The sequence below is a fragment of the Trichechus manatus genome, unplaced genomic scaffold, assembly GCF_000243295.1.
Source record: "Trichechus manatus latirostris isolate Lorelei unplaced genomic scaffold, TriManLat1.0 scaffold00019, whole genome shotgun sequence".
Taxonomy (NCBI): Eukaryota; Metazoa; Chordata; class Mammalia; order Sirenia; family Trichechidae; genus Trichechus; species Trichechus manatus.
In genome coordinates, this window is record NW_004443955.1 from 22277291 (window position 1) to 22293361 (window position 16071).

Here is a 16071-nt window from a genome sequence, read left to right on the forward strand (position 1 = left end):
CAATGTAGGTGGTACCAGGGACCAGAATGCAGGGAGGATTCCTAACTACTGACCATAGGTCTTTTCCAGAGGCAGAGCCAGCCTTGGATGCTCTGGCAATATCAAGGAAGAGAGGAGAGCAAGGTCCTCCTTACACATTGAGTGTGAGTCCAATTTTGGGATAGCAATGACATCTTGGAGTCAGCAGCCAGATATGGGCACCAAGACCAGTGCCTTAATCTCTGGGTAAAGGTAGACTTGGCTTTGTGCATTATGAGGAACGAGAGTAGATAGATGGTCAGACCATGGGGAAACAGGGCTGGCTTTATCCCTGGGCATAGCCCAGTTCTTCTGCAGAGAACCAGCAACCTACAGGTCAAGATAGAAGGCCTGGAACACCAGGAAGTAGAATCGGTAGGGCTCTGGCCCACTCCATGGAGCCAAGAGAAAGAGAACTGTCACTATTGTTTCCCAAGGACAAGCCAGAAGTTCAGAGGCCCAGCGGGACCCCGAGTAGCACTCCTCTCTGAGCTGCCAAGCCCGCTACAAGGAAGATGGGACCTGGCCTCTGCCTGGGATGGTAGGTGGGGAAGGTATGATAGGTGGGGCAATAGGTCTGAAAAGTGTCAACTGACAAACACTAGTATTTCTCAGGGCAGAAGAATACCCAGTCCTAAGGAGAAGATTCTCTGATGCATGAAAGAATAGGAGGGATAGTTGAGAGGGGGAAAATAAGAAAGAGAAAATAATACTCAGACAACTGACTGATTGCAGTTCTAGGATCTTGCATTAAGGATGTAGTGTTTCCCTAGAGCCCTATCACCAGTGTTCCTGCAAATGAGCTCTTTTGACGGTGCTCTCAAATAACGGCTGATCCCCCATTGTGTGATGACACCTAGTTCTCCCAAACTGAGACCAGGGCATCACCTTTGACTCCAACACAACCAGTCAACAAACCATGAGCTTCCCTCCCCTCACCCCTTCATCAATACATGCATGGAAACCTACAGAATATTAATGCACGACTACTGTCTCCAAATTAGTCTCCATCCTGCCAATCCAGCTGGCCGGCAGCCAAAACTTCTGCAGTTTCCTAACTGGTCTCCCAGCCTCCAGGCTCAGCCCTTCCAGTCCTTTCCCTGCACCAGTGACAGGTCATTCTCCTCACAAACTGTTGAGAACACATAATTTTCCTGTGCACAAAACCTTCAAACACTTCCCATTGCCCACAGATTAAAATCCAAACTCTTTAACATGGTGTGAGAAGGCAAGACTCTCCATGGCTCTCCCCTCCCTCTCATGCTTTGTGCCTCACTGTTCTTCTGCAGACACCTTCCAGCCCTCAGTTGCTTCTGAACACATCTTGCATGCTCCCACCTTCTCTTATCTACTTGTAGTGCTCTCCTCATTGAGAGAATTAAATCTCAAGACCTAGCCTCAATGCCCCCTTTAGATTGAGGCCAGCTCCCGCCAACTACGGGACAAAGACTCTCTCACCCTGTCCTTCTTAGGAATATTATGAACTAAGTTGTTTCCTTCTGCCGCCTTGCGTGGCTAACTATATTTCTATGTCTTTCTCTCCAAAGACACTGTAAATTCCCTGAGGGCATGAATTGTGGTCTATGGTCTTGGAGACTGCTGTTGGCTTGTGGATTTAGCGTCTTCCTAGGACCTCAGGAACATGTCTAGGGGGATTTTAACACATAGTTGGACAGAGGGATTCATTTCCTAAACACTTTGGACTGGAAGAAACCTGGGCTGAGATGAAATGAGCGGGGAGAAATGCAGAGGAGAGGGGAGAGTTAGGGAGTTGGCTCCTGGCCACTGAGGAAAAGGGAAACTCTCCGTACCCATCAACAGGGGATTCCAGTGCTTCCCTGGCCCTAGGGTGGCCTGTGTGGAAAGCACTGCAACTGTCCAGAGTGTCCTGTCCAGGGGTCACATGGGTGACATGTCTAGGGACCAAATCTCTGGCTATGGCCAGTGGGGAAGCTGGTGGGGCTGGACAGAGGGTCATGAACACAACAAATACCATCCTTTTAGGTAGAATGAACATCACACACCAACACCAGGTGCCGATCTCCACCTAGAGAGGGATGGAGAAAAGATGGTGAGTGAGGACATGTGTGGTTGTTGGGTGGCCTTGGGCTGGGGCAGTAAAGGCCTCTTTCCCTCTCGTGCTCTGACGCCTGTGGAATGGGGAGTGGTGAGGGTGTGGGAAGGGCCAGAAAGGCTACAATTGTCTTCTGTCAAAACTGAAAGGTTCTGTCAAGTGATTCCCAGGGTCTCCCTCTCTTCAAACTGGAATTAGATGCCATCTTAGATGTCCCCAAACCCCAGCCATTTGGGATGTGGTGACAACCCACTGTCCCCTGTGCTCTCAGGGTCAGGGATGGCCTCTGCTATGGAGTGTTTTCTGGGTGGAGAAAAGGGGAGTGGGCTCTGAAAGACGTGATCCTCTTCCTGGGCAGGGGGAGGGTGGGCACAGGCTGGTGCCTAGGTCTGTGCAGGCTGCTGTGCCCACCAGCCATTGTCCTGGGGAGGGGACAGGGCCACCCCACCCAGGGGAAGGTCCTGCCCTTCCTCCACCACATGCCTACTTCTCCTTGACTGCCCCTCTGACCCAGAGCTGCCGCCAGCACCCTGGGCTCAGCCACCATCCACCCCACCATCTTGTAAGCTACAGGGGAAGAGAAGAGGTGGGGAGGGAGGATCAGGAATGTAGTTCAGGGGAGACAGCCACAGAGAGGGATGCAGGCTGAGCCCTGCCCATGTCCAGCCTGCTCTCCTGCAGGCCTTGCTGGGGGCAGAAATAACTCTGAAGCAGAGCCACCAGACTCCTTCAAGCCTCCCCTAAGAGATAGGTGGCTGGAGGGGGGCCTCTGGGATCCATTCAAGTTTGGAATTTTTCTCTGTATCCCTTGAGAATAAAAGGCTGTCAGGGTGCAAGGCGGAATAAGACACATCACTCATCTCATACAACAGTGTTTTTCATACTGTGGGTCGCAAACCATTAGTGGGTTGTGAAATCAATTTAGTGGTTTACAGCCAGCATTTTAAAACAATAGATTAAAAAAAAAAGATACCAAAGACTTCAGTGTAAAGCACTTACAGAAATGGTAAGTGTTTTATTAATTATAGTATATCTCTCCATACATATATTTATATACTTGTACTGGGTGGTGACGAAGAATTTCTTTCTTTTTGTGGTTTGTGGTCAAAAAAGTTTGAAGAACGTTGACCTCAACTAGAGCGTTGCTGTGAGGGCTAGCTGGCCCTGGAGTAGAGCAGAGAGTAGTACTAATCCTGTGGGGAGATAAGTCAGTGCAAGTCCTATTTTGGCCTCTTGAACCTCATAGCCAGACTCCTTTGGGGCCCTTCCAGGAATTAGGTGGCCACCTAGTTGAGCCCTGTGTTTCCTTGGTGGAAGACATGCCAGAGGCCCAGGATGGGAAGGGCTGCTACAGAAAAGCCTCCTTTAGAGGATCCTAAGTATAACTCTAGCAGTCTAAATGCCCAATGGAAGCTCTTCATGACTTTGGGGCTTCACGTTAGCTTCTGAGACGTGATGACCGGCAAAAGAGAGCCCTATGTAACTTGAAGGGATTGGATAATGGTGAGACTGAATGGGAAAACAGGGATCGGTCAGGACATGTCAGAGGGCTTCTGGGACATGACAACATTGAGCTTCAGGGATGAACAGGACAAGTGCCTGTGTTTGCCAAAGCGCGAAATCCAAGATCTCTAGGCAGAGTTGGAGGTGCCAGGGTTGGGGGCCTTCTTGCTGACAGATTAGACTTGAAGTGCCCAACTGGGAGACCATTCGAGAAGAACAAAAGGAGTCTAGGGAGGGGATACACCCTACTGGATTCCTCAGTCAAAAGAGCCACCTCTGGTAGCTACAAGCTGCATTAGAGAAAGAGAAAGGGGTGCAAGATTTTGATCGTTCACTGCAGGAAGGCTTCCCAAATTATGAGGGTTGGAGAAAAGGGCCCAGAATGCTGAGAGGGAGGAGAAAGAGACTATGAATGTGTGTGTGCACACATGGTGCTCCCATGTGGCTTCTAGTAGTGACATATTTGGCCAGGAGGATACACTGGGGCATTCCAGAAACCAGGGTCATAGGAATGCTATGCAGACAAATGGCACATTTTACTAAGGAAAAAATTATATCATATTTAGCACATTGCCTTGAATATACTACGTGCTTAATTTAGTTACCGGGATAATTGTATCAAAGATTTCAGAATTAGTTATGCTTGTTAACCACTTTGGAAGAGGGTAGGTTAAAGACATCTGTCCCCATGGTGTGGACTGCATGCAGAAATGGCTGAAATTGGGATTCTCGTGTTGAATGATAGCTCCAGCTTTTGAAGCTTACAGTGTTCATTGTTCTTTGCTTCTTTCAAAATCTCTTTTCCTTCCCAGCTGATGGAGAACCCTAATCCATTTCCCACCCTCTCCCTTTGCTACCTCATGATGTCTCCCCAAAACAGGGCTACCCATCTCTTTGGCTTTCATTACACCATGAAGATGGTAGAAAAATTAACTGGACAAAGAGAAGATATGGATTCCAGTGTCAGCTCTGGAATCTCAACTGATTCCAACCTCAGTTTACACCCATTTGAAAAGAACAAGAAAGGATCCTAACTGGCTCAGGGATTAATTCCTGAGCTCATGTATGAAAGAGATAAGGCTACCTATAGGGTATTTGCCTCACAATGTCATTTTTGTCATCTCTGAGGGCACTCCTTGAGCCACAGTGACTGCCCACCAGTGGCCATTGCTCACTACTGTTTCCACAAGCACCTGCTTGTGGCCTTTTCTTGGCCAGCACCGCTCAGGGAGGGAATCTAAGAAGGCTTGAGACCAGAACCTTTGCCCTCCAGAAGGCTCTAATCTTGTGGGGGAATGCATGGAAACAGAGACACGGAACTGAGGATACTGCCAGCTAGGATGAACTCAAGAACGCAATTGTGTGCAACCAATTTCCCTGCTCTCATGGCTTAAAATTGGGGTGTATTTTCTAGATTAAACTTCTTTGTTAACAGGAAAAAATTTTGAGACCCTTTCAAGTGCTCTTCTAGATGATTCAACTTTCATAGTGGAGGCAAACATTTCTGAGGATACTATACCACACTGACAACACAGTGACTTTTTAAAATAAATTTTATTTTATATAAATTTCCTACAAACACACCAGCCATCTCTCACTCTGGCAGTAGCTACTGATGGACTCAACCAGGATTCCTAGTCAATGGCTTGGGTCTGTGGTTCTCAAATGCTGTGTCATGCTGCCTCAGGGCACTGTAGCAAACTCACAGGAGAGCCACAGAATATTTTTAAATTTTCAAAGTGAGCACAGTGACATCTGTCAGACCTTAGTACTTCCAAATGGAACTGGTAGGTCTTTCTCTTAACCTTGGGGCACTATGAAGATTTACTGAGACGCTCAGGGCCCCGTGAACCAAGGGTGTTCAGCTAGCTATTTTGACCGTCCGTCAGCATGTCCATTATCTGCTGCCTGCTCACAGACATCTCTTCTACATGTCCCCTGCTCGGTTACAGACCGTTCCAACTTGCTGTTGCTGGTTGGTTTCTGTAAAAAAGCTGCATGAACTTTATTCTGATTCCCAGTATCCACCTCTGTTTCAGTACCAGTTCAAGGACAGAGGTGGCCAGGTCTCCTGCCTTTTGGACTGAGAGAGAGCTTGTCATTTCAGTGGCTGTGGCAGAGACTTCAGGCGTTTGCCTTTGGGGTAGGCCCCAAACTGAGATGCAAGTTGGCATAGTCTGCCTGCAGGGCCATCAGGTAATAGGTGCCTGGCTTCCTCCTTCAGGACCTTGACCTCCTTCCTTGCAAGCCCCCAGCCCAGATTTCTGCCTATTCGCTTTCTCCAGCCAACTTTTCCCTGCAGACCCTGATGTGGCCTCTCCCTCCTCGGTGCCCCTCCCAGGACTGTGAATTCTGTTGCCCTGGGGCTACCTTTGACAGTTGTCTTCAACTGCCATTGGAATTTTCTCTCATTAAAATTCTCAGGGGTTGCTGCGTTGGTTCTGCAGCCAGGTGGACTACACAGCCCTGAGAACAGAGCCCAGACTTCCTGTAGGGACTCAGCAGCTAGGACACTGGAAATGCCCGGTACACATGGGATGAATCAATTTAATAACCTAATACCCAGTGGGTTTTTTGGGCCATCATGGCAGCAAGTGAGACCCTCTTGTCACTGCCGTATCATTTTCCAGGGGCTCTCCCTGCCTGAAAGGAAAACCGGGCGTGGGAACCTTGGCAGGCTCAGCTGTGGGGGCTGTGGCTGAAAAACTCCAGCCCCTGCATCTTACCCTTTTCCTGCCCCCGGGTCGAGCCACTTCTTTGCCACAGCTCTTGTGTCGCCTTCCAGGAAGGTGGCCGAGTTCACACAGCCCACGAAGATGGGGCAGGGCTGCATGGGGACTTCTGTGCTGGATTAACCAAACTTTTCCCTTCTCACGGCAGCAGGGAGAGGAGACAAAGTCTCCAAGGCTGAGCACCCCCATCCCCACTCTTCCCCTGGGTGCCCTGGCTCTGTCTCCCTGGCTGGCTGCTGATTCACAGAGCGTGTGTGGGTGCTGGCTGGGGCTGGTGTTGTGCAGGACAGGTCCCGGCCTGGGAGGGGGGCTGGAGAAGCAGCTGCCTCTGCCTCTGACGCCCCTAGTCTCCTCAGACAGTGTTGCCACCCCCCCTGTGTCAGCACGGACAGGGACCTTTCAGAAGTGGAAAGAGGCTCTGGATTCATGTTTTGAGTACCTTGAATATTAAAAACGACAACATAAAGGAAGAAAATTGCCAAATATTGTTACGAATATTGTATGTGGTATATTCTATTTTAAATGCTTAACGAATGATTTTTGTTAAAGAAAATTTAAATACATAGAGTATAAAACTTGCCATTTAAACCATTTTTAAGTGTACGATTCAGTGGCAAAATGAATGATTTTTAACACACACCAGTACGATGGCTAGGTAGAACCTCGTCTGGAGAGAAGATTCAAAACCTATGTCGGAGGCCCTTTGTGAATGAGGTTCAGGACACAGGGCCCTCCTGGTGCTCTGCTCCCTCTCACTCCCCATATTGGGCCCAGGCAGCTTTGGGGGTCATCTGACAGGGCCCCACTCTCCTGCGGGAGCAAGTCAGTGCCCCTGGGAATGAGAGTGGAGCCATTAGGCCCACTTGGACCCTAGGGTGTGTGGCTGAGTAGCTGGCAAGGGGCCAGGCCTGGGAGCAGGCCTGGCAGCACCCAGGGCCCAGGATCCTCCTCTGCTCTGCCTCCTCCTCCCTGCTGGGGCCCACCCCTGGGGTATCAGGGCCCTGATTACAAACTCTCCAAAAGGCCTCCACTAGAGCCCACATGCTTTATCTTTGGAGAAATAGCTTCTCCCCATCAACTGAGTCAACTCTCTGCTTGTTTCCTTCTCTGATGGTAGTGGCCATTGGCTCCCTTACTGAAGTGCCTACCTTGGCCAGGTGCTGTGCTGAGAACCGAATCCAGCATGACTTTCTCTGGATTCTCCTCCAAGCCTCCCTCCCCAGCCTCCTCTGGGGACGACTGATTGATTTTTTCAAAATGTCTGCCCTAGAGGGGCTGATGGTAGACTTGGGAGCAAAGCCCAAGGTACCTCTCTCCTTCAATATAATGAAGTGAGTACCATGCTCTGGCCAGGATGGACTCATGGGGGTGCCACAGGCAGGGGGCTGGTATTCCCGAGAAGGCTCCAGAGAAGGGGAGCCTGAGCTGAATCCTGAGGAAGAAAGGACTTAGCCAGGCCAGGAGAGGGTGCTGAGAGAATTGGCAAAGGCACAGAGGTGGGACATAGCAAGTGTGGAGAAGTTGAGGAGTTGAGTAGTTGAGGAGTTGAGTATTGAGGAAACAAGGAGAAGGGGGTTTGGAGAAGGGACAGGGGTGGGGTGGTGATGAGGGCTTTCAGCATCCTGGATTTTATCCGGTAGAGTCTGCAGAGCAGCAGGGCAGGGACAAAGCCTGGTGGGCATTTTGGATAGAGCTCTGTGGCCGCATTCTGCAGAGGGTAGAGCTAAGTGAAGTCAAGAGCCAGGGCAAGAGAGGAAGGGAGCCCGCTGTCATGGACCAGACAAGAAATGAATCTGTAAAAGAGGAGGGGGAACTAGGGCTGGGTGGGGAGACAAGCGACTGGATGTGTAGGGGGCCCCGGGGTAGATGCTGGTGCCTCTAAGAAAGGAATCAGTTGGGAGATGGGGACACTAACAGCAATGAGGCCTCTTGTGGCCTTAGGGGTAGTAGAAGTAGAGGAGTCTGCTGCATGGCCCGATCAGAGTATTGGACATCAGCATTCATTGGAGGCTCCAAAACTTTTAATGCTATAGTCCAGGAGCAGTAGGTGAGGGCAGACCCCTGGGACAGAAGTATTAAGGGCTGGCAGAGGAGGTTGGGAAGGGAGGCTTGGAGGAGAATCCAGAGAGAGCGATGCTGGGTTAGAAAAGGAGGGTTCAGAATCTTTCAGGAGGGCAGATGGGCTGAAACCCTAGTGCTCCTGGCCTGTGGGTCTCTCGGCCCTTGGTCCACTTGTTCTCTCCCACCAGGCCGTGAGTTCCTTGAGGGCAGTGCCCTAGTCTAAAGGGTTGATATCTCCCCACAGTGCCTAATACCATGTCTGACACACAGTAAGTACTAGATTAATGTTTGTTGAATCCATTTAACACAAATACAGCACAGAAGCCAGTAACAGGGGTAGTGAAACGTTGGTGGATTTGGCCATTGTGGGGGGAGGGGAGTGACATTTGCCAGACCAGTTTCTGGGGAGAGGAAGTTTTTTGGGTGAAGAGTTGGGTAGGGCGAGGGTGAGGGAGTGGAAGACAGTGAGTCTCTCTATTCCTTCTAGAAGTTTAATCAAGACAGGAAGGAGAGATCACAGGACTCGTAGTTGGAGCATTTTTTTTAAAAATTAGAAATAATTTTTATTGCCTTTTTTCAACCAAACACTACATGTTTAGTGGAGAAAAATTAGAAAATGCGTGTACTAAGAAGAAAATAAAAATCACTTGTAATTCCAGCCATTAGAGATGTATACGGTTAACACCTTGAAGTGATTTCCTTCCAGACTTTTGTTTTTAGCAGGAATGGTATCACGCAGTATCTGTATCTTAATACTTTGCAATGCATCTTTTTCACTTACCATTTCTTGAACACCTTTCTCTGTCATTAACTATCCTTCTAAAATGTCCTTTATATTTTTCTCCCTCTAATATCTAAGATTCACGTGGTTTAAAATGCAACAGTTTTAACCGTGTATTCATGCAAGTTGCCCTTTATTGCCTGTCTCTGAGCCACTCAGTTCTTCTCCATGGAGGCAGTTGATAATACCTGACAACATCACATCTAGTGGTTGGATAATAATTCCATAGCGTGAATGTTCCAGAACTTATTTCAGTCTAACACTCACCCTCCCCATCTTGGATATTTGGATGCTCTTGAGTTTTATTTTGCTCTTATATACAATGCTATGCCGGATATCCTCCTAGCTAAATCTCTGCACACACACACCTTATTTTCTCAGAAGAAATTTCTAGAAGGGGACTTTCTGGTCAGAAGGTAGGGCAGATTTAAAAAAGAAAACTTCCCATACACGATTTTACCTCCAAGAAAATGTATCCGTCGACACGCCCACAGCAGTGCATCCCAGCACCCCTGTCCCCGCCCCTGTCGCTGCACTCTTGGTGTTTAAACTAGCTTCCTCAACTTAGAGAGTGACAGAGTCTCACGGGTGCCTCTAGCCCTCCTGTGAGCTGCATTTTGGGGGAAGCAAAGGGCATCTTGGGGAAAATAGGGGACTACATGTTGGCTCCAGGGAGGGCAGGTCTGTGTTCCGGAGGAGGGCTGGCTTGGCTGAAGAGTAGAGTGGTTTGCCGAGCTGAAACGCTGTGTCTTGCACTGTCAGTGCGCACAAATCCCCGCGACACTTTCCTCCATTTTCAGAAACCCACAAGCAGAAGCGGGGTGGGGGGACAGGCCATGAGAAGCGCACAGGGCCAGGTCCGGGGATGACTGACTCAGAGGTTGCACTTCTGTTTGTTTGCTTTTCTTCTGTTAAGAGACGATCCTGTGGGTTCTTTTTCTGACAACTTCCGGATGCTCTCGGAGGACTTCCAGGAATAGCGTGGAGGGAGAGGGAGGGGCGTGAATGTTCTCAGCTGAGCAAAATTCAACCCTGTCTCTAGACTTTGTCCCAGGCCCAGACTTTGAGGTGGGGCCATGGCCTTGTTCCCTGCAGGCAGGGCTGCACGCCCCCCAATTGTGCAAGGGAGACTAAGGGCTGCCAGCGACACGCACTCTGTGGTGCAAAGTTGGCACTGCAGGATGAACCTTGATGTCGGGAGAAACAGCTGGACCTGGAAGCCAGGATTTCCCCCTCTGTATTCACCCTCCTTTGGGTATCTCAAAAATTCCTGCTTCACAAGGACAGCTGCTTCTCTTTGGCTTTCTGGCCCAATTATAGACACTGGACTGCTCTCTAGACTATGTAAAGAGGGGTTCCCCGCCCCCCTTAAAGAATGTGAGACAAAAAGGAGAAATAAAATAATTTGGTTTACAATACGTAGTTACTTGTTTTGGGGGTGGGGAGGGAGGTCTCCCTACATTATTTCAAGCCTGTTTTCAAGTTTGGGAGGCCAGATTTAACCCCTGCCCCCAGAGCATCTTCAAGGACTGTAACCTTCCTTGAAATTCACACACTTAAGAGTGCTGGCCCAAGAGCAAAAAGGGAGTTCCTGCTCCCTGTGAATTTGGAGTCGCATCTTGCTGCTACACCTTGCCTGTTCCCAGTTATCAATTCACACTAATTTTCCTTTTGGAATATTGTTTTATCCAAGACCTTACTTTTGTCTGGAGAGTCATTTCCAAAGCCTGAACTCCAGCTAGATTCCTTATCGCTGTCTGTTAGTATCCTGTGACTGCCACCACGATCACCACAATCTGGGTGGATTAAAACAACAGAAATGTACGGTCTCAGTTCTGGAGGCTGGAAGCCTGAAGTCAAGGTGTCGGCTGGGGTGGTTCCTCCTGCAGGCTCTGAAGGAGGATCTGTTTCATATCTCTCTACAGCCTCATGTGGTTGTCGGCCATCCTTGGCTTCCCTTCATTTGTAGACACATCACAGTGCTCTCTACCTTCGTTGTCACGTGGTGTTCTCCTCTCTGTGTATGTCTATGTGTCCTCTCTTCTTCTTATTAGGATGCCAGTCACTGGATTTAGGGCCCACCCTCATCGACTACGATCTCATCTTAACTAATTACATCTGGAAAGACCTAGTTTTCAAATCAGGTCACATTCTGAGGTTCTCGGTGAACATGAATTTTGAGGGGACACTATTCAACCCAGGATAATCTCGCTGCCTTCAGACCCTTCCATCCACCGGCCCATCCCATATACCTTGCCAGAGTGATTCTTCTCAAACCTCACTTAGCAGGCTCACCCTTGCTCAAAAACCCTTCAATGACTTCCCAATGCCAACAGAATAAAGTCCTATCTCTTTAGCTCAGCTTTAGAAGACTCACCATGGTCTCTTCCCAACCGATCTTTTCCACATTCTTTCAATGTGGAAAAGACACCAATCACATTTGAAAGGTGTCCTACTTGTTCCTGAACATGTTATAAGCACTTTCATCTCCTGCATTCTCTGCCCCTTGCCTAGGTGCTCTCTTTTCTGGAACATCCATATCCTATCATATCTTTCCTCTCTCATGAGAGCATTTCCAGGTAGCCTGGATTGAAGGGCTTTCCTTTGCTCACAGAGGAACTCTACCCTACACTCTGCACCATTCCTCCATCTGGAGTGATGCTGTCTTCTCCTGGAATTGAGTTTTTACCCAAGGATGAGCCTGTGTTTGATATTTCTTTGGACCTTTGGATTTGAACATGGATTTGAACATGTGGATGCAGCTGCTGGCGTTAGAACACTAGGGTGTTCTTGACTTAGACCTGAAGTGATTAGGGTGATCATGATTGAATGTAGGACTGAATGAGTCCATGCCCACAGCCCCACAGTGTCTAAAGCAGACGAAGAGCCCTGGGCCGAGATGAAATGAGGGGGAAGGAGAGAAGTGTTACTGACTCTCAATCGCTGGCTGTGGGAGGAGGGCATCTTTGATGCTGGATGCTGGCGGCCACTGGGCTCAGTGGGAAAAGCTGTAACCATATGCTGGGAGGATCTCTGCCTCCTTGACCCTGAGGCACAGTTGGTGAGCAGCATGGCTGGCAAGGGGTATGGACGGAGTGGGATGAAAAGAGGAGACGTATAGTGCAATGAACAGGATGGATATCAACGCCTTTTTTTTTCCTCCCTAAAGCTGATCAAATTAAGGACCATGTAAGGCATCCTGAGACAGACCGTGTCAGTTGCATTTCACTTTGGACTGACAGCTGCCACATTTTGAAAACAACCTTTGTCATTTTTGTAGCTGCTCTGGTTATAGCACTTATGGGAAATGTTTGAATCTAATTCCTCTAAACAGTTTGTAGTAATCACAGTTAGGGACAAGTTCACCACTTATTAAGGCTTCGGCCCTTCTGTGATGGGCTTACCTTCTTGAGGTTAAACAGAATGCAGGTTCAGTTCCAAGGAGTGGATTCTTGAGGGTTTGATCTGTTCTGTGAATCACCTCCAAGTGCTTGAACATCTCTGGTTCCTGATCACAACCTGTGGCAGGCACCAGATGAATCAGCATGACTCTAGCATGCATGGTGAGGAACACAACATGCAGGGTCAATCGGGTGTTGTGCATGCAAGTCCTGAGCTTGGATGTCTGGACTAGGTGAACCGGAGCAAATGTTGCACAGGCAGTATCCTGCTTGAGGTTGGTGTTGGGGACTGCTGTGTGAGGCTCAGAAGTGGTGGCCTTGCTCTCGGGTTCCTTGTGGGGTTTCCCTTTCTTTGATGTCTTGTTCCTCAGCACCTTCTTTGATGTATCAAGGAAGATTTTATTCTAATGACTGTTATGAGTGTCCTTGTGCTAGCCTCTCCTAAGTGACAGTGGCTGACCATCGGCAATCGGCTCTTCAAACCCCCTTACAAATCATTGTCTCTCTATGGGGAACGCATGTGGATCTTAGTTCACCTGGAATTAAGTTTCCTCTTAACTTTCTTGCCTCACATACCTCTGCCCTTTCGCTCTGATTATGCCTCAGCTGTATCAAGAACCCCATAGGTATTGCCCTTTGGGATCCAGAAGTGAACTGCCCAAGAAAGAATAGAGTTAGAAAGAATTAGGGCAGGTGCTCAAGGTGTGGGATTAGGGATGAGCCCAATGACATGTGACATTCCGTGTCCATGGTTCAGGTACCAGGACAATTTCCCAATGTCAAAATCTTTGAAGCCACCAGGCCACCAGGGCCCTTTCTTGCTAGGTCTTGGTGATACGCCTTCATGTAATAGGCATGGAAACTCAGGCTAAAGAAAGCAGCTGGTGAAGATTGGCTGACTCTGGAGCAGCTTACAATGGCTGCTCTGGCCCTTGCCAATCTGATTTATAATTCTGTTTGCATGGTTCTTCCTGGTTGGATTCAGAAACAACCTTATTGTAATAACAAGTAACCCTCAACCTCATTAAAAAGCTATAGTTTCTTACACATTCCATCTAAAATGTCTGCCAGTTTGCCTCCTGATAAATTGTCATCTTGGCAATTTCAGCCAATATTCAACACAAGAGGAGGGGTTGGGTCCACTCTCCTTTATTAGTAAGTCTTCTGTGCAACAAAATTGTTTCCAGGTTCTAATGACAATTCTGCTCAAGTTTCCCCCATCCGCCACCCCACAAAGAAAAGCTAGAACAGCTCAAGTTTGAGGTTTATCCATCTACATGAAAAATATACTTTCGTTTAAAACATTTTGAGAATCAGGAAGAGGAGAGGAGACCTGAGGCAAAGGATGCATTGCTCATTATTCTGCGGTTCAGTGGTGATCATCTCTACCACTCCCCATTACTAGAATTTTACACCCACCTCTAACAAAAGTACCAAAAAAAAAAAAAAAAAAAAAAAAAAAAAAAAAAAGAAAAGAAAACAAAGTAGACTGAGGAAACGTCTACCAATGGTCCAGTGTCCTGGTTGTGACTCAGAATTATTCATTGTTTTTCTCAATACATATGCCCAGGTAGGCTCCATGGTTGAGTCTGACGCCATTGCTCCAATGTTTGGAGGTTGATGTGGCTGATTCATACCGCTCCTCTTGCCGTTTGGGAGGCTGGATGAATCAAACTCGAGTTTAACTCTTAAAACACCAAGATTTTAGGGAGTTGTTCCTGTGCTTCTTTTTCCAACTAGACAGTGAATTCCTTGAGGGAAAGGATTATTTCCATCTGGCTTTGCCTGCCAAGACTGAGTAACTGATAAATGTTTTCACTGACTGACAGTGATTTAAATGCAGCAAGTTCCTCTGTAAATATAGGGCCTTACACTCCTGTTTTTCTTTGGAGCATAGCTTCGATATGAGGTTGGACCAGGATTGGGATTCTGACTCCATAGTTATACTGGTACCTGGGGCTCCATGACTCTAAAGACAGAGCAGATTGAGCCTGGTGAGGAGGAAGAAGCCAATGGGAAATTGTGGCTTGGATGTTAGGGGTGGAGGGTGAATTCATTTTCTATGGCTGTTGTAGCACATTAACACCCTTAGTGACTTACAACAACACAAAGTTATTCTCTTACAGTCCCTGGAGGTCAGAAGCCTGGAATGGGTCTCACTGGGCTACAATCAAGGTGTCAGCAGGATTGCATTCCTTCTGGAGCTCTAGGGGAGAGCTTGTTTTCTTGTCTTCTCCAGCTTCTAGAAGCCACCTGCATTCCTTGGCTCATGGCCCCTTCCTCCTCTTTCAAAGCCTGCAGCGTAGCATCTTCAAATCTCTCTCTGACTCTGATGCTGACTCTGCTGCCTCCCTCTTTCACTTATAAGAACCCTGGTGATTACCCTGGGCCCACCCAGATAATCCAGGATAATCTCCCCATCTCAAGGCCGGCCACATATAATGACATGTTTCAAAAGTTGTGGGGAGTAGGATGTGGACATCTTTTCGGGGGGACATTTTTCTGCCTACCACAGAGGGGCACTTTCACAGTATGGAGCCCAGTGTCCTCATTCTACATTTGAAGAAACTGGGCTCAGTGAGTTTATGTGAATTCCAACTACTTCCTTCCCAGCAGGGGGAGATATGCCCTCTGAGCCTGGACCACCTGCACCCAGAGCCCTAAGCAAGCCTCAGCTGAGGCAGGTGGCTTCCTCTTCCTCCAGTTCTTCCTTCTACACCTGCGCCCCATCACTTTCCCATCTCACCTAAGGGGGATGCTCTGGGATTTGTTGGGTGGATGTACCTCACCCGTGTTCAGAAGGGAGGGAGAGTGGCCAGTGCATGGGACTGGACCCATTGACAAGAAACTTATTGTTTTGGTGGAAGGATAAGTTCTTTGAAGTGCAGCCGCCAGGGGCAACAAGTTCAGTGACCAAGAGCCCCTGGAGCCTGAAAGCCTGGAATTTATCCCTTAGGATGTCTCTGAAGGGGAGCTAGAGGGTGAGATCTAACTGGCTGGTTGGGTTTCTGAGTCTGGAGATCCTGTTGGACCACAACTAGCCCCTGGAAAAAGAAGGTTTCAGCTGCCCAGTATTCTATGAGGATATGCTGGTGATTCTGTTATCAGAGCTCATGTTGAAGGCAGTAGGTACTCCAGGAAGCCCAGTAAAAGGTGGGGTATATTGTCAAGGTCAAGGCCAGAGAAGAAGACACAGGAGGACTTACTGCATGAACTTTTTTTACCTGGAAAGAGGAAACCATGATCTGGGGGTGCAGGTACTCCAGGGTGGTGTCTGGTCTTGTTCATAATGTCACCTCCTTCCAAGTCACTTCATTCTGCACAGCTGCCCAGTCCACCCTCATGACTATGCCTACAGCTGGAAGCTGACAGGACCTTGCTGAACTTGGCATTTTGGCCAAGGGAGGACTGGCACGAGTGAACTCCGAGATGGAACCCATCTTGGGAAAAAGATGAGGTGGTGAAAAGGGATCATTGGGATCACTGGGGGAAGGTAGCCCC